At 37.8% G+C, this 25,960-nt stretch overlaps 1 protein-coding gene and 1 non-coding gene across 32 annotated transcripts in view; one reads left to right on the forward strand and one right to left on the reverse strand.

Annotated features, from left to right (window-relative positions):
• The window catches only part of PTPRD (protein tyrosine phosphatase receptor type D), a 2,309,169-nt gene that overhangs the window by 1,817,943 nt on the left and 465,266 nt on the right, over positions 1-25,960 (forward strand). The gene's annotated exons all lie outside the window — the stretch shown is intronic.
• Positions 5,377-5,440, reverse strand: LOC129048116 (U7 small nuclear RNA). The gene has a single exon (XR_008510176.1). It is a non-coding gene; the product is annotated as a U7 small nuclear RNA (small nuclear RNA).

The following is a 25,960-nucleotide window of genomic DNA, read 5'->3' on the forward strand; positions in this document are numbered from 1 at the left end:
CTTAGGCACAGGCACAGGCTATTACTCAGTTTATTTGTGCATCTCCTTTCACTTTCTTTTGTGATTCCTTTCTTTGCCTTTGGGGCAGGGAGTGTCATTAAGGAAGGCAATTGTGAATGTTCTTCTATTTGAGGGCCTCTAGGTGTGGCTGGATAGCATGTGAAGCGTATTAATGGCATGAGAGTCAGGGAAGCAACCTCAGGATCCCTGTGACACATGGTGTCTGAAGTAGAGATTTCTGTATTGTTTTCTACACTCAGACTTGTACCAAAAAACCCTTCACCAGTTCACTTTATTGGATGCATCTATAACAGGGTGTGGGGGAACATTACTCAGATAATCCCTGTATTTCTTTCTCTAGTTAGAGTTTATTAATCTGTGACTATGGGTGGATGGAAGGACCAGGGCTCTGAAAGAGCCTAAATTTAGAGTATATTAAGAGAGCAATTTAATCATTATGCAGGCTGACTCCAGTTATGTGATGATATAAAAGTTTCAGATTGGCGATAATAAATAATATTTTAGGATTTTCAAAATCTTTACCCTTACCTCATTGAGAGGTAAAGTAAGTGGGAATTATCTCAGTTCACATTTCCCTCCTCTCCCATCTCCTCCCATCTCCTCCCCTTCCCTTTCTTTCTTTTTTAAAAACTGCTTTTCAGTTTCTACACTATGCAAATAACTGTGGTAATACCGTTAAGAGTTAATATTGAGACTAAACAGAGGTCAGGCCACATGGCACACAGTGAAAGAAGTAACACTAGGAGCCAGGTATAATGGGTAACACTCCCGTACACTTTTAAAAAATTATTTATTTATTTATTTATTTATTTATTCATTTTTTAAATTGAGACACTCTTGCTCTGTCGCCCAGGCTGGAGTGCAGTGAGGCCATCTCTGCTCACTGCAACCTCTGCTTCTGGGGCTCAAGTGATTCTCCTGACTCAGCCTCCTGAGGAGCTGGGATTACAGGCATGTGCCACCATGCCTGGCTAGTTTTGTATTTTTAGTAGAGACGGGGTTTCTCCCTGTTGGTCAGGCTGGTCTCAAACTCCCAACCTCAGGTGGTCCGCCCGCCTCAGCCTCCCAGATTGTTGGGACTACAGGCGTGAGCCACTGTGCCTGGCCAGGTATAATGGGCAACGCTTATTTCACGTTATCATCAAAATGATTAAAATGTATTCAGAATGACTCAAATGTTTCCTAAACATCAGTGAAACAAATATCTAAGCCCCATTTTTAATTCCATCAGATGATGCCAAAATGATCAATATGAGACAAAGGGAAGTTTATTGACTATAGCAAGATTTGAGAACCGATAATTACTATGTGAGTCAATAATAACTGCCAGTGCATTTTTATTTCTGAGTTTATCCTGACTTTTGTGACCCTTTGGAAGGTTAGTTCCTGAACTACCATCATCATGATCTTGTGACTCCAGCAAGAGAGAAATTGGGAAAGGAGCACATTATATGTTTGAAAGCTACATATCATTTTTTGCACATCTTATTCCTTGCAAAAACAAACCCACTTTGCAGATGAAGAAACTAAGGCTCAGAGAGATTAAGTATTTGTGCCATAGCCCCATAGCATTGATGTTCAAATCCAGGACTGCCTGCCTAGAATTCCCAGCTCATACATTTATAATATCATTCATACAATTTTTGCCAATATTATTTTCTGAGAAATGTCTTTTGGCCATTTCAGAGAAAGAATGGAATTGTTACAGGAAAGGGGTCCCAATCCAGACCCCATGAGAGTGTTCTTGGATCTCCTGCAGGAAAGAATTCAGGGCGAGTCCATAGAGTAAAGTGAAAGCGAGTTTATTAGGAAAGTGAAGAAATAAAAGAATGGCTACTCCATAGACAGAGCAGCCCCGAAGCTGCTGGTTGCCCATTTTTATGGTTATTTCTTGATGTAATGTTAAACAAGGGGTGGATTATTCATGCCTCCCCTTTTTAGAACATCTAGGGTAACTTCCTGACATTGCCATGGCATTTGTAAACTGTCATAGTGCTGGTGGGAGTGTAGCAGTGAGAACGACTGGAAGTCACTCTTGTGGCCATCTTGGTTTTGGTGGGATTTCGCTGGCTTCTTTACTGCAAGCTGTTTTTATCAGCAGGGTCTTTATGACCTGTATCTTGTGCTGACCTCCTATCTCATCCCGTTACTTAGAATGCCTTAACTGTCTGGGAATTTAGCCTAGTAGGTCTCAGCATTGTTTTACCCAGCCCCTATTCAAGATGGAGTTGCTCTGGCTCACATGCCTCTGGCAGAATGGCTGACATGATGTCAAATAGAATCAATTGTTTTTTAAATATACATGCATTAAAAAAAGCCAAAAAAATAAAGTCATTAAAACTTTTGGTGTTGAGCAGTCATCAGAAAGGCATGATGCATGCACACATACATACATATGTACTTATATGTGGAAGGTAGGGAAATGAAGAAGTGATGATTGCTATTTATCACACCTTTGTAGCCTTGAAAAATAATGGTAGTGCCATCCTATGCTTGTATACTTTTTGTAACTCATGGATATGAATGTTTATCATCTTTTCTAAAAAATTATGGTGGCAGCACTGTATTTATTATTTCTAACAGAATCTTATTGGTATTTGCTTGAAAACAAAAAGTTTTTTGTGTGTCTGGGAAAATCTGCCCTGGATTGACTGAAGTCACATACCAACTTGAAAAGAAAAAAAAAAGTGTGTAGGGGGGTTGGAGGATCAAAACATTAAAAGTGTAATTAAGGAAGGAGGATTTCTCTGGAGAATTGGTAGAGTAAATAAGAGTGACAGATATTCATTACAGAACGTATCTAAACATAAAAGAATAATTCTTTTCATAAAAGAAAAGTTAATTGAACCTGGCTACATCTGCTATACCATCTTTATTAAGGAAGGCAGAAGTTGAAAGGGCAGCTGGAGTTTTCTGTTGGTTGCTAAGACTTTGAGCTTGATTTCTGGAAAGAAATAACAACAAATTTCTTTGCTAACATTACAGATACTAGGAATCTGCAAGGTAACACTTCCTTCCTCTTCCCTACTGCCTGTCAACCAAATGCATTCCTTTTCTCTTCTTTTTTTATTAGGCTGACATATTTAGTGCTTATATCTTCCAAACTGGACAATTCCAGGTCTCTTCCAGCAGGGAAACTTTAAAGAACCTCAGGGGTCACCCTGAGGCAGTTCTCTTTAATGAATTCTAAGCTGCCTCCAGGGATTCTTTCTTATACCAACTACAACAAAACTGAAACACTTTCTAGCATTATCTGTGCTAAGGTTCCTTGAGGAAACCTTTAAGGACAGTGAACATGGGAAGTGCTACCAGACTACTGGTGATAATTGTCTGTGTAAATAAATACATATATTTATTTTAAAACAGACAAATTTGAAAGAGATGGTTCTTATAGATACCTGTGGACTCTGACATGTAGATAAACAGTATTATAGTACCATAGGACTCTAATTAATATTAAATAAAGCAGTGCATGTGAAAATAATATAGTATCTAGGATAAATATGCTCAGTGCATTATCACTTTATTGGATCTTTGTATTAATCCTTATAATAACCCTGTAAGGAAAGCAGGCTGGGCTTATGCATTCAAGCTTTACATGTGAAAGCTAGGCTCTGAGTCGTTATTATGACTTCTCATAGGCACTTAAACTGCAGCAATGAGACTAGGACCTAGATACTCTGACTTATAGTTCATTGTAAATTTATATCAATGAGAAGTCTGTGACTAAAATAACTGTATTTATTAAATATGATCACCGAAACACTAGTAGGAGACAGTATTGCAGATTAAATGTATTTAACTACCTGTAAATTGCAAGAAGGCACAGCTTTCTTGTATGAACTGCAGAATTGCAACTCCCACCATTAACACTTAACATAGAGTAGGTGCTTAATACACATTTGTTAAATGAATGGATGAGTAAAAAAGTCACAGCTTTTAGACAATATGCTATACTAGCTTTCGAATGCAACAGGAAGCTATTCTTTATTAAAGATAGTTCAGAATGATTTGGGTAGATTTAAACATCTTCCATTTATAATCTTTTTCCTGTGAGTAAATATCAGAACTTCTCTGCTGATTTATTATGCTTAGGCCAGCAAACCCAGAATTGTTTGGTTTTCCATTCTCTAAATAATCCCTGTTTGAAAGCAGTATTATCTGCATTCTTGGCACAATGGTAGGATGGCACTTTGGTATGATTTAAACCATTAAAAAATTTTTAAAGTGATTATTATCTTGATTATTTCTTAAAGAGTTTCTGGGGAACTGGACTTAATGATCCTAGGATTTACCCTATATGATCAGGTTGTTTAGTTATTTTATTTAAAGATCTGATGTATTAAGACTTGATTGGGAAAAGAGACACCAAAGAAGAAAAAAAAAAATTTGATCCATAGATGTATAATTAGTCATATAAAATGTTCTAATTATCATATAATGAAGTAAAAAAGGAGAGAATTCCATTCTATAAAGCATAAAGGGTAGAATTCCACATAAGACCAGCGTAAGACTTTGAGCTTTGAGTCAAGTTGCCATTTCTCTTGTAAGATAGAGTCTGTTAAGGTTGAGGTCAAAATATTACTTGAGTCCAGGAGTTTGAGGCTGCAAAGAGCTATGATCTTTGCCACTGCACTCCAGCTTGGGCGACATATCAAGACTCTCTAAAAATGAAAAAAAATTGTTAAATTTATTTTCTGAGAGTCTGTACTGTTCTAGACACTAAAGTGAATAAATACAAATATGAGAAGACACATTCTCTACTCTTGAGGACCTTGGAGTCCAACAGAGAGCCAAAGACAAATATGCAAATATCTTTAATACAAAGCATAGTGGGATAAATGGTTCAGCTTTTGCTCCTTGTGAGATCAGTGAGAGGAAAATCACATGTAGTTGGTGGATGAGATAGAGCTTCACAGATGTGGTAGTGTTTGAGATAGTTCCAGAGAGTTTCTGTGGGATAGTGGGATGTTTGATAAGCAAGATAGAACCCTGTGGTAAGGGATCTCAAGGGCGAGGCGATCTTCATAGTGTGTGATGGTGCAGAAAGGACTTTTCCTAACTGCATCATATATAGCTTAGCCATCCTTTTTGCATATCATCAAGATTCCGTGTGCTGGCACCAAATAAAATAAAAGTTAAGCAATCTATTTGATAGCTTTGGAAAATGAATTGATGGTGGAAGAGTTTGGTATTCATGACTTTTCCTTTAAATGAGCTTTTCGTATTATCGTACATTATAGTTATGGTGAGAAGAACTGGGAGTAAATCTCTTGGTCATAAGACAATCATATTAGGATTTACGTTCATTTGTAGATTGAATTTGTTTTATTTTATTTATTTATTTTTCATGGTGGGGGCGCTTTCTGGCAAAAACTGGAAAGCCTGCTAGACAAATTCGAAAAGCTTGAATTTATTTTATAACATGATCAAATCTTGTGTGCTTTAAGTCTCTTGAGTATGTACTAATAGTAAGGCGTATCATGTTATGGCAGTTTTCAGTTTATCCCGAATGGTTGGGGAATGGACTGTTCCAATTAATCTAATGTTATAGTAGCTAAGAGATTACAGAAATATTTTACTTGGGTTATTCACTTCCATAAACTAGAAAAAAACAAAAATTTTAACACGGAAAATACTCTGAATATAATTTGAATTGAATTTTATATTTAATTATTTAGAAAGCTCTTTCAAGTTCTAGCGATGTTTGAGTTTACCAATGAAAGTGTTTGTTATCCTTTATTTTCTAGAAAATAAATTATGGGAACTTGACATAATTCTGGATTAAGGAAATTTGAATTTCTCAACCAGAAGATCAGAGCTTCCATGTTTAGTCTCCTACATAAATCTATTATGTGAATAAAATAGGAATTGTACTCATTTTCAAAGCCATGATTATCAGGCACATGATGATTTGATGTGATAAGTTATGGCTTTTAAGTTACTGTCATCCAAATCAAAAAGCCATAGATAACTGCAGAGTTTTTAAGAAATTAAACATTGGGAGGAGAGAGACAGTTAAATTCCATATTTCTACTTGATGGTCACAAGTACTCTGATGACTGATAAGTATTGTAGGCTGTGCAATACTCACTTACTCTAAGCTGCTGATAAATGTAATTTAGTGGGACCATTCTTACATCCCAGTGTCAGCCTACTGAAGAACATTTTGTATTAATGGTAAAGGTCAAATGTTTCACAGGCTTCCAGTAACCCCTATTACAGAATACTGTTCAGTTTTATATATGTAAATATTTATCCCCCAAGGAAATATGAAATATTAGATTCCAGTATAATTAAAATTTACTTAAAACTTGGCAATTAAGAATTAGGGCAGTTCATCTCTATTTATCCCTTCATCTATATGTTTTTAAACATGCAGATATAGATAAACATATATATTCCTAAACATCTATTGGCCTATAGCATTTTCTGCTGTGGCTACCAACAGTATGCATAGATTATTTGGAAAGGCTTAACTTGATATGTTTTTATTAGAAACCTAAACCTGCCTTTGTGGTCATCATATTTTATCATTTGGCACTTAATTTCTTCAGAAGTGTTTTCTTATCGAAATTAAAAGAACTTTGCTCCACAGTGTAACTATACAAGGTAAAAAGTGCCTTTTATTTGTTTTTGAACATGTGACTTGGTGCATACTTTTATGCATTTTGTTTGAGCTTATTTTTAAAAATGAGAGTATATTAACAAATAATCTTCTCCTCTAGATCTTATATGTTACATAGTGAACAGTAGCATAGATTGCTTTAGATAACTTTGACTTTAGAAATTTATGCGTTTCCACTTCATAAATAAGACTTTGTAATAATTTTCTAACTCTAAAATTTTTGGACTGTCCTAAAAGGACATTGCAATCTATTCTTACATGGCCTATGATTAAAATATTACTGAGATAGTGATAAATGATATATTGATTGCTGTTACTCCGTCTCGACAACCCAAAAGTTTTCATCTATCAGTCCAGTGACCGTGGTATTGGTGGTGGTATCCAATGTGTGAAATTAATTATCCATCATACTTTCTTTTGTGTAATTCCTAAGTAGGCTATTTAATTTTTTCATTGGCTGGGCATGGTGGCTCACACCTGTAATGCCACCACTTTGAGAGGCTGAGATGGGCGAATTGCCTGAGGTCAGGAGTTCGAGATCAGCATGGCCAACATGGTAAAACCCTGTCTCTACTAAAAAATAGAAAAAAATTAGCTGGGAGTGGTAGTGGGTGCCTGTGATCCCAGCTACTCGGGAGGCTGAGGCAGGAGAATTGTTTGAACCCAGGAGGCGGAGGTTGCAGTGAGCCGAGATCGTGCCATTGCACTCCAGCCTGGGTGACAGAGTGAGACTCATCTCAAAAAAAATTTTTTTTTCTTCATATAAAATAAACATAGGGGTGGATGATACTAATGTTTTCCCATTTTGGTAGTGCCCAAGAAATTAAAATGAAACCTTTACATGAATGCTGAAGATTTGAAAAGGTTCCATTTTTGAGGCTAAGAGATGTTATGAATTCAAGAAATGTAAGTGCATGCCAAGAAGATAAACAACTTTGTTTTAAAATTGGGTTCCAAATAATTAATCAGCAGTACAAAAAAATTGACTTATGTTCCTTTGTATACTGTCACTCATTGACCATTTATCCCAAGGCATTTGGACTATTTGATGATTTTTTTTTCATGATCATAAGTTCATATGTAATTTTCCCCCAAATCCTGAGTCATTGCATTGTTGCTGCAATTATCTAAAATAACTTACTCCTCGGTTTGCTCTTTCTTGTTAAGTTCCTCTGAGGCAAGTCAGTGAAGTTAAAATTGCTTTGAAACCAAGACAACTCTAATTTATTTCTCATTTTAGGGGGAAGTTATGTTGCTGCCCTCAAATTTGGCTTCTGCTGGGGGCCATGACACATGCCTGTAGCTCCAGCTACTTGGGAGGCTAAGACAGGAGGATTGCTTGAGCCCAAGAGTTCAAGTCCAGCCTGGGCAACATAATGAGACCTTGTCAAAAAAAAAAAAAAAAAAAAATGGCTTCTGTGAATATAAATGTCACTACAGAGTATGAATATAAATGCCACTAGACAGTCTACTGTAATTATTTGGAATTCTTTCAAAGTAGTGTGATATAGATAAAAGATGATTTTCTACACATTTTACCAGAGTGTAACCTAATGGGCAGCAGTATGTAAAATGGGCTTAAGTATTATTTTATTTCCATATCCTCTGGTTCTTCAGTTGCATCCCCTTTCTGCCTTAAGTTAAACATATTGCACTTCCATCTGCTATACACTATAGATGATTCACATTTATTTTTTGCAGTGATATTTTTTAAATGAGTTTAGGGAGCAGATGTTTTTGCATTCATACTTGCCTTCCTTTTCCTGATGTCTTTCCACAAATACAGGGGGAAAGAATGCATTGCTGCTGTCCTTGGTGAATTTTGCATATCTCTTTGATTCAGGCTGCTGCACTGTAATGCATGATAATGTGACAACTGCAGTCAAGTAAGACGTTTCTTTAGTTTCCTAGTACTCTATATCAGTATCACAGCTGTGCTGCAGGGAATTGAAGAACTTCTTCAGCTCTTGGTAATTCTCCTTTGGGTAAAAGTGAATCCAGCCAGACCTCTTCCTCTGATAGCCTTCAGTCTTGAGACCGATTTTAGACAGGTGGTTATGGATTTATAAATGAACTCAAAAATACAAACCTAGATACATAGTGTATCTATAGCACACTTTCAGTATAGGTTTTTTTTTCTGTTCTAATATCCAAATAAAGCACTTGCATTATTTTAAATTACATGCGCAAGTGTTGTCAGTCTTGTCTGTCTTTTTAAAAATGATGTCTAACAGAATATTACGGTTATTTGGCAAACCTCTGCAAATAAAAGTGTTCTGAATGCAGGTGTAACTGTGTAGAGCAGGAAGAGCACTGGACTCAGAATGAGAAGACTTAGACATTGTCACATTTATTGCTTTATGACAAATTATCCCAAACCTGACAGCTTACAACAGTATATACTTATTATCTCATATTTTCTGAGGGTCAGGAATCTGTGTAGTTCTGGCTCAGAGTCTCTCATAAAGCTGCAGTCAGAATGTTAGATGGGGCTGCAGTCATCTGAAGGTTTGACTGGGGCTGGAGGATCTTTTTCCAAGATGGAAGTGTGTGACAAGCATTCTTACTTCCATTTTGGACCAAGGAACCCTCAATTCCTTATCAGTTGAGTTCCACCGTTGGACTGCTCACATGGTAGCTGGCTTATTCCAAAATGAGTGATCAAAGAAAGAGAGAGTAAGAGCCAAAGATAGAAGCTGCTTATAACCTAATTGTAGAAGTAACATACCATCATTGTACAGCATGCAGTAACCCTGTTGCAATGACAGGGCTACAGACAATATGTGCATAGTTGGAAGCAGGGATAATTGAGGGCCAACCAGGAGGCTGGCCACCCAGGTATGAGTCATCTGTTTGCCGCTAAAGCACTACAGGACCTTACATAGGTCGCCAGCTTCTTGAGCTTGAGTTTCCTCATTGGCAGCAGGGGCATTGTACCACTTTTCCTACTGATCCCTTGAAATGTAAAGATCTTAAATGATGGATGTGAGAGCATTTTGTAAATGTGAAATAGCTCTAACTGTGGGGGTTGATTAAGGAATCATATTACTTTTTAGCAGTACTAAAAGGAAAGAAAAAAGAGGGAGAGAAGAATGGAAAGAAATGGAGAAAAGGAAAAAAGGGGGCAAAAAAGGAAAGTGTGTCCTTTATGAACAAGGACTAGAGGTCTTTACCTCTAGTGGAGGCTTTTGCATCTTCTTCTATCAATAGTTAAATTTAATTGCTCACAAAATGTGTGCTTAAATATATCCTGAAGATATATAATTTCATTTTTTGAAGGATTAAACAACAATGGAAAGGCTATAACAAGCCCCTCTTCTCAGCTGGGGCAGATTTGAGTAAAATCAAATGAATTTAAGTCAGTAGTCCAAAAGCTAGATTTCAGTCATCAGCACCAATACTTCCTCATTGTCTTCCTCAAAAATGGAACTGAATGCTCACCTCCATTATAAATGCTTCTGCCGCCCATTAGAAAAGGACAGCTAACGTAGCCGTTAGTATTTCCATAAGCCACTGACCTTGGCTCCGTATAAACTAGAATCTAGAAAGTGACTGCATTTATTATCATTTTTAATGCGTGTGTTCTGGAACTCATTTCCCCTATGGATGACTTTCGGTTTCATTTTGTGGCATCCAATTTGTGGAGACGTCTTCTTACTTTTAGAATCAAAGTAACAATCTCTGTAGTACAATAGGTGACTGGAGACCATTTACCAAGTGGAGTCATAAGTACTTCAAATTCATGTGTCCAAGGCCAAATGCATTATCCCCTTAATCTACCCTCTGTATATACATGCTATATTGATAGTTAATTTGAGGTCATTTTGACGTTGTCTAAAAGTGAACTATTTCAGCTTTTTTTCCGCCCTTAAGAAATGATTGTGACAGATAATTTCACACATTCTCTCATAATTCTCACACATTTCTTGCTTCATTACCTGTTCAGTCCCTGACCTTCACTCTACCTTTTATCTGAGACCTGCGTCAGGGAAGGATGAAGGTCTGGCTGTCCATTGCAGTCATTCCCTGGCCTTAAAACACATTGTTTTCCCGCGTTTTGATTTGATCGTTTTGAAATGTTCCCTAAGTTAAAACACCTGGGTCAAAAGAGCTTTTAGCCTGTCTAGTATCTGTCCATTAAAAATGACTTCTCTTCACCAGTCACCTAGTTAGCCAGTCAGCATCCTCAGTCATCTCACATTCCTTTCTTTCCCCTCAAATTTCATGTTCAGTCCGCAAACCCTGATGATAGTAGCTCTGAAATTCCTTTGAATTTCTCTCCTCCAGAATCACTTGAACCTGGGAGACAGAGGTTGCAGTGAGCCGAGATTGCCCCACTGCACTATGGCCTGGGAGGCAGAGCAGGACTCTGTCTCAAAAAAAAAAAGACTGGGCGCGGTGGCTCACGCCTGTAATCCGAGCACTTTGGGAGGCCAAGGTGGGCAGATCACGAGGTCAGGAGTTCGAGACCAGCCTGACCAACATGGTGAAACCGTGTCTCTACTAAAAATACAAAAATTAGCTGGGTGTGGTGGTGCGTGCCTGTAATCCCAGCTACTCAGGAGGCTAAGGCAGGAGAATCACTTGAACCTGGGAGGCGGAGTTTGCAGTGAGCGGAGATCATGCCACTGTACTCCAGCCTGGGCAACAGAGCGAGACTCCGTATCAAAAAGAAAAAGGAAAAAAAAATTGTCTTCTCTTCTGCATTGTATTCTTTCTACATCCTTTGTGACTGTTTCTCATGTTTACCATTTTAATTTCTGTGTATTTGGCCTCTTTGAGGATTCTACTTTCTTCTGCCTTTAGTTCACTCTCTCCATAGAAGCCAGTTGCCTTAAAAATCCTGATGTAATCTTGATATTCACCAGCCTCAAATATGGTGTGAGTCTTTTATTGGCTATAGCAGCACTGCCTACTAGCACTTTCCTCAATAAAAAAAGCGTTCTGTATCTTCTGTTTTGTCCAGTATAGTAGCTGGTAACCACACATGGCAGTTGAGTACTTTAAATGTGGATAGTGAGACTGAGGGACTGAATTTTTACTTTTAATTTTAAATTAATTTAAATAGCTTTGGATAGTGTAGGTCTATAGAATAAAGTACAACATTTCTATTTTGTCACTACCCCCTTTTTTTTCCTTTCTCTACATACTAAGCAAATATACAAATTGTATGTATCTAATGTAATATTTTGCAACCTTTTAACCTCAATCCACCTAAAAAATGTTTTCTCTTGTGACTAAGGTATGCTTAGATATTCATACATGCTTAAAAAGTATTAATTGATCATCTAGTATGTACAAAGCATTGTAGATGTATCTATGAATAAAACAGATGCGGGCACCTGTAATCCCAGCTACTCAGGAGGCTGAGGCAGGAGAATTGCTTGAACCTGGGAGGCGGCAGTTACAGTGAGCCAAGATTGCACCACTGCACTACAGCCTGGGCAACAGAGTGAGACTCCATCTCAAAAACACAAAATAAAACAAGAAACAGGCAAGATTCCCTACTCTCCTGAGGCTAACACTTTATTGGACAAGAAAGACAATGTATAATAAATAATAAATTTATTATTTTTTTATAAATGAGGCCAAGTGCAGTGGCTCACACCTGTAATCTTAATGCTTTGGAAGGCAGAGGTAGAAGGATCACTTCAGGTCAGGGGTTGGAGACCAGTCTGGGCAACGTAGTGAGATCCCGTCTCTACAAAAAATAAAAAAAATTAGGCATAGTGGTTTGTGCCTGTAGTCCCAGCTATTCAGGAGGCCAAGGCGGGAGGATTGCTTGAGCCCAAGAGTTTGAGGCTGCTGTGAGTGATGATGGCAGCACTGCAATTCAGCCTGAGTGACCCAGTGAAACCCTGTCTCAAAAAAAAAAAAAGGCAAGTAAATAAATAATAAACACAAAAAAGTGAGTTGTATAGTATTGTATAGTGTATTAGAAGGTGTAGTGAAATTTATCTGTCATTTCCATATGGCTCTTTTTGTGTCTTGTTTAAGAACTGCTTTCTACCCTCCAGATTCAAAGATATACTGTAGTCTTTTCTAAATGTTGTATAGTGTTAATTTTCACATTTAAGTCTTCAATCCACCTGGAATTTATTTTTGTGTGTGGTGTGAGACACGGGTTGAATTCCACCCCTTCCCGATATGGGATGCCAATTCTCTGCTCTTCTGGTTTTTCTTAAAGATGTTTCTGATTGTAACTCATTAAATTGATTTTTTTTGCCCCTCAATAATAAGCTACTAGCAGTTTAAAAAATTGCTCTACTGTTTCTAAACCACCTCTTAAATGCCCAGTGGCATTTACATTGCCAATAATGGAATTTAAACTCGAACTAGCTAAAAACAAACACCAAAGAAGACAGGAGTGCTAATATGGGTGCCAGAACCTTAAGGCAGGGATGCAGCCTTAGGAATAGATTGAAATTCTACTGCTATGTGTATATCAGTTCATACATTTTTCTACAGAGCAGGTCAGTGGGAATTATGGCTACTAGCAGTTCCTGAGCTTTACATATCATATATCCAACTACTGAAGGAAGTCTGTTTCCATTTGTGTCCCACACTTTCATTGACACATTTTGGGTCAGACAATCACCTCTGTGCCAGTCAGCTATGGTGGCTTCTGCTGCAAAATGTGGCAGATGAGAAGAGAGAACTTTTGGGCCAAATGCTGAAAAAACAATTCATTCGTAGAAGCATCAAGTATAATCTGTGTCTCGGGGTGCCTTTACTCATACTCTAATTGAGCCCATAAAATGGCATCTTTGGTGATGCCTTTGGAGTCATCCTTCAGGCAGTCAATTGGCTTCCTCTAAGCAAATGCTTCTTACTGGCCTCTCACAGTACTGCTTCTTATAATAATTGAAATGACTCAGTCCTGTGTCTGTTTCAGCTGTGAACTGTGATGCATATATATAGCTAGATAAAGTTATTTTTATGTAAAGTAATGTGACATTGATAAGGTCCAGTAAACATTAAATTGGTGATATAAGAACATCATAATATGTAAGACATCTTGCCTGTACTGGATTAAATTTCCATGAACTTCCAAAGTTGTACTGCATCAATTCCTGAGTAAACAATTGGTCGATAAATGAATTCTGTTCTTCAAAAGTGGGTTGGAAGCAATAGGATTGACTTGGGCTATTTTTCCTGATATTTTAAATTTGATTTTGCACTTGAAAACAGTTATGGCTAATTCGAATGATACGAAATGTCATCAGTGTAGATGTTTGTTTTGATTTTCCTCCATAACTTTTCCTTTGCTGATTTTAAGGGAAACATTTTTAGGCTAAGTTAAAAAATATCATCTTGGCCAGGCGCAGTGGCTCATGCCTGTAATCCCAGTACTTTGGGAGGCTGAGGCGGGCAGATCATCTGAGGTCGGGAGTTTGAGACCAGCCTGACCAACATGGAGAAACCCCGTCTCTACTAAAAATACAAAATTAGCCAGGCGTGGTGGCGCATGCCTGTAATCCCAGCTACTCAGGAGGCTGAGGCAGGAGAATTACTTGAACCTGAGAGGCGGAGGTTGTGGTGAGCTGATATTGTGCCATTGCACTCCAGCCTGGGCAACAAAAGCGAAACTCCATCTCACAAAGAAAAAAAAATCATCTTATATGAACCAAAAATATTTGGCTATGTTTTTCCATTATGGCCATGGCTACTCATAACCATTTTTTGCTTTCTTAATTTAGTTGTCCTAAATGAATTTTGAATGCAGAATAACAGATGTGATCAAGCACAGAATGTTTTCGATATATCCTGTTATTAAGAAAAAAATTCCTCCCTTATTTTGATGTAATGGAACATTTTCACAAAAGACAGTAAACTGAACTGGATTCATTTACTTCTCAAAGTTAGCAAATCTTTTACTTCTCAAAGTTAGCAAAAAGCACCTTTTAAATGTAAATAACACTTGTAGATAGGGTTAAAATGAGTTTAAAAAAAAAGGTGATAGCTAGGGTGCAAAATGCTTCCTTTCTAGAGGTTGAAGTTATAGTAAGCCAGATTATCCATTCAGTTGGAAGATGACTGGGGTGGAGGCAGCATGAGTTGTGTTGCTGGGGCAGACATGACATAAAGGGTAGAGTCAGTAGACATACTTGCAAAGATATAGGGAAAGACATGTTTCTTTCCTTATGAGACCTAATAGGGACCTCTCTCTTGTCTTCCTGTCCTGTCCCATCTCTCCTTCCTTCCCCTCCTGTCATCTCCACACGACTCCCCTCTAATCTTCTCTCCTGCTCCTCTTCTCTACCTTCTTCAACTTTAGATATTTCACATATGTTTCCAGGGGGATTGAGAAAGATCCAGATGGATCTAGGCTTTATTCAATATCTTTTTTTTAACCAATATAGATTATTGTGTACACCCCTGTCCTAGACATTAATAGACTAGAAAAAGGCACAAATTATATATGTCAACAGGGGGAAAATGAGAAGGTAAAAAATTTTAAGATGAAGGGCAGGGAACAAATTGTCATCATCAAAAATGAGGGATGTTTAGGGGGTTAGTACCCATTTTTAATATTGGAGAAATAACATTACTGAAAGCAGCTTTGACTCCATATTGCTGTTGCTCAAGTAGAGTAACTAGAAGCTGAGTAAAGCTAGAAGTTGTGTGTTGAAAGTGTTGCTAGAAAATTCTGCTTAAGCAGCATGAGTATGTAGCTTCTCAAGGTAACTATGGAAAAGGATACAATAGCAATAGGAATGTGTAAGTTCTGGGCTGTTTAATATAGTTTTCTCACATCAGATGTGGTGGCTCATGTCTGTAATTCTAGCACTTTGGGAAGCTGAGACAGGCGGATTGCTTGAGCCCAGGAGTTCGAGACCAGACTAGGCAACATCGTGAGACCCTGTCTACAAAAAAAAGAAAATATTAGCTGGGCGTGGTGGTGCGCACCTGTAGTCTCAGCTGCCACTACACTGCAGCCTGGGCAGCAGAGTGAGACCCTGTCTCTAAATAAATAAAGTAGTTTTCTCACCATGCTTTATATTTCCTCAGCAGACACCTGGGTATCATAATTGAAATAAACATTTCCTTAGGTGGAGATACTTAAAATAGATTCACGCTCTGGGAATCATTTTCTCTTTGTTAATGAAAATACACCCCTCGCCCCCCGCCCCCCCACCTTTTTTTCCTGAGGATTCAGGTCTAGAACTCCAAACTTTTTGACTGGGTGTGATGGCTCACGCCTGTAATCCCAGCACTTTAGGACACCGAGGCTGGTGGATCACCTGAGGTTAGGAGTTCCAGACCAGCCTCGCCAACATGGTGAAACCTCGTTTGTACTAAAAATACAAAAATTAGCTGGGCGTGGTGGCAGGCGCCTGTAATCTCAGCTACTCAGGAGACTGAGGTGGGAGAACAGATCTTTTGAACCCGGGAAGTGAAGGTTGCAGTGAGCTGAGATGGAGCCACTGCACTCCAGGCTGGGCGACAGAGCGAGACTCTGTCTCAAAAAAAAAAAAAAAAAAAAGAACTCCAAACTTTTCCTGTTTTGTCTGTCTGGAACAAATTTCAAAACACAGTGCCTAATACCTGCAAAAACAGAAATAACCACGGCATTGAAGACACTTCAGTAATTGTTTTAGTTGAATTTATAGGATTAATACAATTTCAGTGTTGCAAAATGAAACTCACAGTTAACACAGGAACCAGTTCAATTATCTCTGAGTCGTTAATGTATGAATGGTTCCATGGCCATTTGCCACAGTAATGCTGAATCCCTCCCACCCTACCTTGTTCATATTCTGGGTCAGTATCTAAATTGCCACTAGCGGTGAACAATGTGTATGAGGTACACACACACACACACACACACACACACACACACACAACAAATTAAGCGGCTTCTCAGACTGCCTATCTGGTGTTTGTTATCTATCTGTAGCTATTGGAAGTGATTCTGTTGGGCCATCTAAAGTGCACATTATAAAGGAAAAAGATTTTGCTTTTGTTTCCTTACTAGTAGCCATAGAAACTTTTAAAAACCATCTGTAATACATTACAGGAGAGTTTTTGTGTTCCTTATGCTTTTGCTAGTTTCTGTTTGTATTATCTGTATATTGACTATAACCTCAGCTGCCCTAGTTTGAAGCTTTACTTTAACTTATTGAACTTGAAGGAATTACAGATATTTTTACTCAATGGCCAGCATAAGCACTCCTTGTTTATCCACAGTACTTTTATATGGCTTCAGTGTGCTTTTATTTTTGTGCTTTATTTGTTAAGCCGACTGGCAGTAATTCTGTGACATGGCTTTGATTGGGGACTTGTAGCTGGTAGCCACAGCCTAGCTGATGGTCTTTAATATGGAGGCAGAGGGGCTGGCAGGAAGAAATAGTAAGGCGATTCACATTAGTTTCTTTTACTGCAAGTGTGAATACACACTATAGGTCATCAGAAGGATATTCAGGATTTTTTATTGTGGTTTAGACAGAACCATGACTATGTGAATTTACTGAAAATGTTCTCGTTCTCTTGCCTTTGTAGCTAATCATATGTAATACAAGTCACCTACTCCAGCCAGATTAAAACCATGCGTAATTCCTTTTGCACTAAGTCTTAACATCTTCAATAGTTATGCCGGTATGACTGGGTTTCTCTTTCATTGATTAGTGTTTTTTTTCCCTGTTATTCTTCATCATCTCCTTGTTTCAGTCTCTTTTAAATATGTGTTCCCTCTTACCAAATTTCTTTTCTTCTGCATATTTGTGTCTATACACCAAGTCCTGATTTTTGGTGGGCTGTAGGAGGCCTTGTTGTTTCTATTGAACAGCTTCATAAGGAGCCCAGCTGTTAGCTGTCAAGGGTTTTCTCTTTTATTAGTCTCAGAAGGCAGGACTGGCAGGGTGCAGCATGTTGGTACAAGATCCCAGCTGTTGTAATGGTGCTCTCAGAGTCCCTGATCATTTGAAACTTGAAGAAAAATTTGACCTTATCATGGCAGTTGTTTCTGTTTGTTCATTTGTTTGTTTTTGAGGGGCTTGCAGTGCAAGATAAAGAGATGTAAATGATAACTCTAAGATATGGAGGCAGTATAGAGAAAAATGTGTGTTTCTGCTTTTCAAACTTTTTAGTAGCAGACATTTTTGGTATGGAGAGTTTAAGATACAGGGGGGATGTTAACTAATGTGGATGTAGAGAAATTTGTCTTGGCATGTCTTTATTTGGTAAGCAGGCTAAGCAAACTTAGCAAAATTTATTCACGCTTTAAAAACATGAGATAAGAGCTCTTTCTCAGAGGCACACTCTTAAAAGTTTTGCCGAATTGAAAAGGTTCTGATGCTGTTTAATTAAAAGAAAAATGCAATAAAACCAGATTCTGTTTAAAGGGATTTTGCTTCTTTATGCAGCCTTGTCTTTCAAGTTCTCTGGGTGGCTTCCCTATGCCAGGATCCTTGGGAATAGTTTGATAAGCTGACCAAGTTATTGAATAAAGAGAATCATACACCTTAAGCAATGAAAATATCTGCCTTTACTTCATTGTGAAAGATTGACAGACAAGAACACACGTAATAGCATGCATTTACGTTTAAGAAATGAAATTTATTTAAAACTGGGAACCTTGAGAGAAATGCTTGGTTGGGACTGAGTCATTACCCAGTTAAAAATAACCTTTCCAGGTCATGTCGTTTTGTTTGCCGCAGTGAAATAAGTTTATTTCAGCAGAATGAAGCCATTATTAGCTTGGCAGAGTCCACTTGTCAGAATTTTATGGAGCAGAACACCGTTTGGCTGGGAAATTCAATAAATACTGTAATATGAGAGGAGTTAAACTCCAAGGGCTGAAGGGGCAAAGAGTGGGGGATTTGTTGCTAATTCATTGTTTCACAGCTCCAATAAGAAAGCATTAGGATATATGACGAATTATCATTAGGGGTCAGGCGCACAACCCTTTTGTGAATTACCAAGGCAGCAGGACTTGTGAGTAAAATAAAAACTTTAAGTTGTGTTAGGATGTATAGCACTGAAGGAGTAACATAAATATTGAGTGTCTTGATGCTCAAGTTTTTTATGTTTCTTTTTTGGAGGGTAATATGTCTTCTTTACCTGCCCTCCTGCTCTATCTGGGAATTTGTAGAGAAATAAAATACAATCGAAAACCCTGTGACAGTAGAATCCAGCCATCAGACCAGTACTGCAGTATTGAAAAGGAACTGAGCCGTTTGTCATCTTAACCATCTGGGAAACCAAAGCAGTGGCCACTCTCAAGCACCAGTGGGCTTCACCTTGAGGTATGAGGTAGTGTGTTCTAATGACCAGGGTATGGTGAGACTAAATTCCTACTTCTGTCACGATGTCACCGTAGACAAGTTATGTAACTTAAGCAGGCCTGGGCTTTTTTATCTGCAAAACGGTGTTAAGTAATAGTATTTACTCCATAGAACCACTTGGGGATAAAATGAAAGAATACATATAAAACTTTAGTACAGCATCCATCATGTAGCAAAATAAACAGTAATGACTTCATACTTTTCAGCTGAATTTGAGTAGGAAACACCAGTTACTTTATGATACACAGAAAGTTACTAATACTGGGAAAAGTCTTTAACTTTGTGGGAAATTAATAACTCAAACATTGTGCTCTATTTATATCATTATTCATTCACTTGTGAATGTCACTGTACGGCTTTTTTATATAATTATAATCACTTTGAACCTTTTTTGTTCTTACTTTAAAATGGATTTCTTTATGAAAATTTCCATTCTTTGTTATGATCCATATATGACATTTTCATGTTTAATATTCTGGTCATGTTGATATGCTGTAATTTGCTCGAACTTCTTGTGGTGGGTTGTTGAATTTAAAACTGAAATTGAGTCTTGAGGAATGGGTAAGATTTAGTTGGATGGAGAAAAACTGCAAGGGTAGAGAAGAAACCTATTTTGAGATAAAATATCACTGCTTACCTATTTGGAGCTTTTCTGGCTACGTAGGCTATTGAATTTCACATGAAAAAGAAGTGTAGGCCAGGCGTGGTGGCTCAGGCCTGTAATCCCAGCCCTTTGCGGGAGGCCAAAGTGGGCGGATCACGAGGTCAGGAGTTCGAGACCAACCTGACCAACATGGTGAAACCCTGTCTCTACTAAAAATACAAAAATTAGTCAGGTGGTGGTGTGTGCCTGTAATCTCAGCTACTCCGGAGGCTGAGGCGGGAGAATTGCTTGAACCTGGGAGGTGGAGGTTGCAGTGAGCTGAGATTATGCCATTGCACTCCAGCCTGGGCAACAGGGCGAGACTCTGTCTCAAAAAAAAAAAAAAAAAAAGAAGTGTAAACTATTTCTGTTTTCATGAGTGTCTCAGCACTGAAATAGGTTGAGGGTTCCCTTTCCATTTACCTTGAAAAGGGTGTTTTGCATATGTTTTAGCCATATGATGAAAAGAAATTGAGAATATAAAATTACAGTTAGATAGGAGGAGTAAGTTCAGGAGATGTGTCGCACAGCATGGTGACTACAGTTAATAACAATGTATTGTAAACTTGAAAATTGCTGAAAGAGTAGATTTTGAATATTTTCACCATAAAAAAGTAGTTGACTACAGTTAATAACAATGTATTATAAACTTGAAAATTGCTAAGAGTAGATTTTAAATATTTTCACCGCAAAAAAGTGAGGCATAGATATTTTAATTAGCTTGATCCATTCCACAATATATACATATATATTTTGTATATGTACACATATGCAATTTTATACCATAAACATTATGGTATGTTTTATACCATAAACATAAAACATTATGTATACATAATAAACATACATAATATGCATAATAGATATACAATTTTTGTCCATTTGAAAAAATTAAAAAAAAGAAATTGAGGATGTTCACTGCCAACACCATACTTTTAAACTTGACTTACTAGAATGTCTTATGGATGGACCATGAGGTGACCCACTTGCTGGCCTGGTTAGGCATACAGAGTGACGTGGAAGGACCTTTCACAATGTGATAAGTTAGTAGGACCTTAAATATAGAGAAGACACTAAACTTGTTTTGGGAAAAGGTACTCACTGTAATATGAAAGTATAGTTTGCATCATTTGCTTGTCAGCCTGACCTTCCCGCATCCCCTGCACAGTCTGATTAAGATTCAGAGAGCCTTGGAATTCATTTCATTAAAGCACTGCCCCAGAGTCCATTATTGCAAAATATTAGCATAGTGTTCCATGTGACCTTTAAAAGCTTAGAAAATGATAGAGTTTGACTATTTCTTTATTTTAGTGCTTTGGATAATGCTTTTTTCCTGTTTTCCTATACTAATGAGTTGTATTCTTACTTTAAAATCTGCCTTCTGTTTTAAAATCTTTTGACATATCTTTTCCTCAGCTAGGACACAGGTCTCCTGACTGTGTCTTTCTTCTTTCCCTTACTACCTTTATCTCCTAAGGGTATTTTCCTTGGAACTGGTAATTTTCACTCAAATGGATTAATATGGATACCACACCACAGGCTTCAGAGACAGCTTTTAAGCCTTCTGGAGGAGTTGCCAAAATCATTTAAAGAGCAGCCCCCTGACTTTTAAGATTCTTTAGATAAACAGTGCACCTCTGGACAGCTGATTGCCTCCTGCCGATGATAAACTCTCTTTCTTGTATCATTCCTTCAGTCTTGAAGTTGTACCAAGGCAAAGCCTTTTGCTGGTCATAAACTGCAGAATCTTTTAATCAGGGACTGGAAAAAAAAAAAAAAAGTGGTTGGTGAAATTGGAGCTAACCATCCCCCATCCTCCTATTGAATTGTACTTGTAATTACAGTTAAACCTAAAGAGAAGATTTCTTCAGAGTGTAATAGCTCCCCTGGGTATTTTTCACTGGAGCAGGTTAATTTATACTTACAATATCTGACCACAGCTGATCAATAGCAAATCTGTGATGTGCAGAAGGAAGCACTGGAGATAGTGTAAGCAAACGTACCTCCACAATTGATACACATACAACCACTTCCGAGATTATTTTTGGCACAATCTCCTTCCTTTTCTGGCATCTATAAACTGGGGTTTAAGGATGACTTATTTGTTTCTTTACTTATCTCAGGATTTTGAGGATAGAATATTTCTTGGCCTTAAAGGTCATGCATGAGGTGGATTGTCAGGCCTTGCCTGAGTCTAGTTTTTCATTCTACTGACTGACACACACTGAGAGCCTGGCTCTGAGGTTGCTTCAGGTACCTCACAGAGAGAATAAAAGCACCTTGGCTTGGCAGAAACTACCATGGACATTTTTTGTTAGACTTCTCCAGTACCTCCTTCTCCCAGTGTTGCAAAATTAATCCCTCCGTGTCTGAGGAAAACATTACCTAGCCTCAAACCACTCAGGAGGCTCCTGATTAAATTAGAAACCTGAGTCTAGTAACAAAGTTCAAATTCTTGGCTATTGTGTCTACTGTGCCTAGCACAAGGTTGAGCTCAGAATTGGTATTTAAGGAATATTTTTACATGTTTACACCTACTCTCGGGGAAAAGGGATGGATTGGTAAGAGTTCCTGAATTTATCAAATGAGAACGTCTTGAATAAATGGCCTAATCCTGTGTGGTGGAATAATTATCTAGAATTTTTACTGAACACCAGGTATTATACTTTATAATTTTGTGTCAATAATTATGATCTGGTGAATTTAAGAGTAGTTTTATTTCCATTTGTTTGGAAAATGCTATTCTTAGTTTTTCCCCAGAAGGGAGATACTTTACAGATATTCTCAGAACTGGAGCACTGAGGGCTTATGACTTTGAATGTTTGACACTTTAACTTTTCCCTCACTAGGATGTAAAGTGATTGTGCAGTAAGATGTAAAGAATATTATGGTTAGTAACAGTAATTATTCAGTTCACCTGGTTACCACCGCTAATCAAAATCCAATGGAATTAGAGTCTTTGTAAGATAAATGACATCTCTTGTTGATCATACCCACAGTCCAAGGAGTATCCTTAGGACCAAAAAAAAAAACAAAAAACATCAACATAATGTGTGAGCAAATATGCCTTCTTGGGCCCTGCTGACTGCAGCATTCACAAAACCCCACGATTTGGCTGAGTTTGTGGAACGCCAGCCTGAGGCATAGAAGCTTGTTTACTGTGCTGATTAAAAGGAAAGCTTGAAATGGCTGAGGAGATAGTGGCATCTCTGGCTCTGTGTGTGTGAGGGAGAGAGGAGCAGGGATGGGAGAATTAGAGAAAGAGAGTGGGCCTTGGTAATGTTATTCCTAGTTGTAATAATATGTATGACGGTCCTTGGTGGTGAATGCTAGCTTTACATTCTTTCTAATAATTGGAGGGATAAAATTAAGATGGAAACCCAACCCTGGGACGACACATTAGGTTTTTTTTGAAGCCCCGCCCCCCCTCCTGGCCCCACCCAACCCATGACATGTGATGTTGAAAAGGCTGACAGATAACTGAGAGATGTTTTCATCTCTAAAAGAGCGGCTGGGTAAGTACTTGGTTGCCTTGGTTAATGGTAGAAGAGGTTCCAGAAAGAAAAGAACTGGAAAGGGAGAATGAATTAAAATGGCTTCATATTGTATTTTGCTTAATAGATTCTTGTTGTTCTTTATATTATTCGCTCTCTCTCTCTGTCTTCCTGCTGTTATTTTTCTGTCAGCCTTCTGCTGTGGGTATACTGTCTTTCCATCAGGGTATAAAGGGACTAGTTCTCCTTTCATCTCCTGTCTTTAGCCCAAGCCTTGCCTCTGACATTCCCTCCACCTTGTTTTTATCTTTGACCTTTACTTTTCAGAGTGGATCTTAAATATGCTTTTACATGATTTAGAGTAAAGATATCATAAAGAATCATTGTGTTGCTTTTTAACACTGCTCTGGAAAAGTAATTTTCTTGGTGGTGGTGATAAAACACCTTTTACCATGTGTTGAGCAGTGTGGTAAATACTTTACATGTGTTACTTCATTGAATCCATTGAGCAACCCTATGGGCTCTGTATTATATTATTTCCATTTTTATGTGATAAAACTGAAGCTCAGAGCGGATGAATATTGTAGCCACGGTCTCAGAGTGGACAAGTGGGAAACACTCCATGGCCTCCTAGTTTCAGTATTACTGATCTTTCTAAGCAGATCTCCTTTCTGTTTCCAGTAGAAAAGGGCTTAAGTAAACAATGGAATCCACATCTCTTAGGCGGTAGAAGATGCTTTCCTCAACAAAGCAGAATTGGTCCTGTGGAGCTTGGAAGTCATAGCCCAGGACCCAGCGCAAGAATGAGAGCAAAAAGACACCAGTGATCTTGCAGCATGAAGTCAGTTTCAGTGTTGGGCGGATTTGCAGCTAGTAATCTGTCCAGACACGGTTGCTCTGTTATCCAGAGGTAGCGAGAACTTCTCAGAAGTTAGAGGAGGCTGAGCTGTCAGGAATACAACAGATATTGGCCAGGCAAAAGAGAAGACTTGAGGCCTAAGATAAATCAAAGAAGAAAGGAACTTTGGTGTCTCAAAAATATGATTAAAAGGCAAATTATCTCAAGTTTTAAGAACGGAATAATCTTTAATTTTGGCTCATTGTAGTGAAATGTTATAATTTGCCAATCTGTTTAAATTGTCTAGTCTGTGGCTATCACGCTGGCCTTAAATTAGAATACATACATACATACATATATATGACATAAAACCACCTAAACAGTGAAAAGTAGCATGAACCTTTCAGATGGAAATGTAATGTATTACCACAGAGCAACAGTAGTTTCTAATCTGAGAGCCCACATCTGAATTACTTCTTCTGAGAAAGCAAGTAACCAATCCTAAACATTGTATTTTGTTTTGAAAGTATTGATATGGAAGACCCTCTGTGGATTGGTTAATAAATACCTCAGGATGGACCCCAAAATTTCTTCTGTTGTATGGAGGAAGTTTTTCATGGTGGGTTGTAGGAAGGATTTTATGTGAAACTACAATTTGATAAAAAATGAGAGGTAATCACTATGCTTTGCTCCAGTCACTAAAATTAGGTCCCATAGGATCATATCTTTGGTAAAATGAATATAGGACTGCATAAATCAGGAAGTACAGTAAATAAGGATTTCAATACATTTAATATATGACCAGCTCTTTTTTACCACTGACCTTCATACCACTGCATGTTTACAGATGTGTCATTTAAGATTGCTAAGTATTGGATTGACTTACAAAAATTAATGTATGACTCACTCAAAATGGGATACACATTCTCAGGACAGTTTTAGGTATCTTAAAAAACAAATGCACTAGCTCTAAAGTCTTTCCTAGATTATGAAATTTCTTTTGACAGAAAACAATCCACAAAATTGTCTTTATATTTTGAGGAAGGAGGTATGGCAACTACTTTCAAAATTACATAAAAATGTCTTGCTCTTAACTATGGCTAGTTTACATTGATGTCATTTTTCTTTAATGCTCGTTTTTTTTTTCCAGAAGGAAATATAAAAGACAAATGTGTTAATTTGTCAACCAGTTGGGTAATACCTCTGTTTAAATTTCATTCTTAAGCATACTAGTTTAACAAAAAAGTTTAAATGATAATTTACTCTTTGGGAGGTGGAAGCAGGAGTATCACTTGAGCCCAGGAGTTCAAGATCAGCCTGGGCAACATAGTAAGACCCCCATCTCTAAAAACAACAAAAAATTAGGCGCAGTGGCACGCACCTGTAGTTCCAGCTACTTGGGAGGCTGAGGTGGAAGATATCTTGAGGCTAGGAGGTCGAGGCAGCAGTCAGCCATGATCCTGCCACTGCACTCCAGCCTGGGTGACAGAGTAAGACCATATCAAAAAAAGAAAAAAATGCATATATATATGTGTATATATATGTGTATATATATGTATATAGAATATATTTATATATATACATATATATTACATAATATTTATATATTATACATATGTATTATATAATTATATATTATACATATGTATTATGTTATATATTTATATATTATACATATTTTTTAAAGAATAGGACTTTAAAAAAAATAGCCTATTCTAAAAATGTAAATGTCTTTGTTTCTAAATGGAATCCCTGCCTCTCAAATGTCCTGTTTTGTGGCTATCACTCATACTGCTGCTAAAATAATCTTACAGAGCCCATTGGATCACCCCCATCATTGCTTTCATTTTAGTAAATGCTTATTCCTAGGCTGGGCGCAGTGGCTTATTCCTGTAATTACAGCACTTTGGGAGGCCGGCAGATCGCTTGAGCCCAGGAGTTCGAGACCGGCCTGGGCAACATGACAAAATCCCATCTTTACTAACAAAAAATTAGTTAAACATTGTGGTGTGCACCTGTAGTCCCAGCTACTTGGGAGGCTAAGTATCA

This window comes from Pongo abelii, chromosome 13, assembly GCF_028885655.2.
Source record: "Pongo abelii isolate AG06213 chromosome 13, NHGRI_mPonAbe1-v2.0_pri, whole genome shotgun sequence".
Lineage (NCBI taxonomy): Eukaryota > Metazoa > Chordata > Mammalia > Primates > Hominidae > Pongo > Pongo abelii.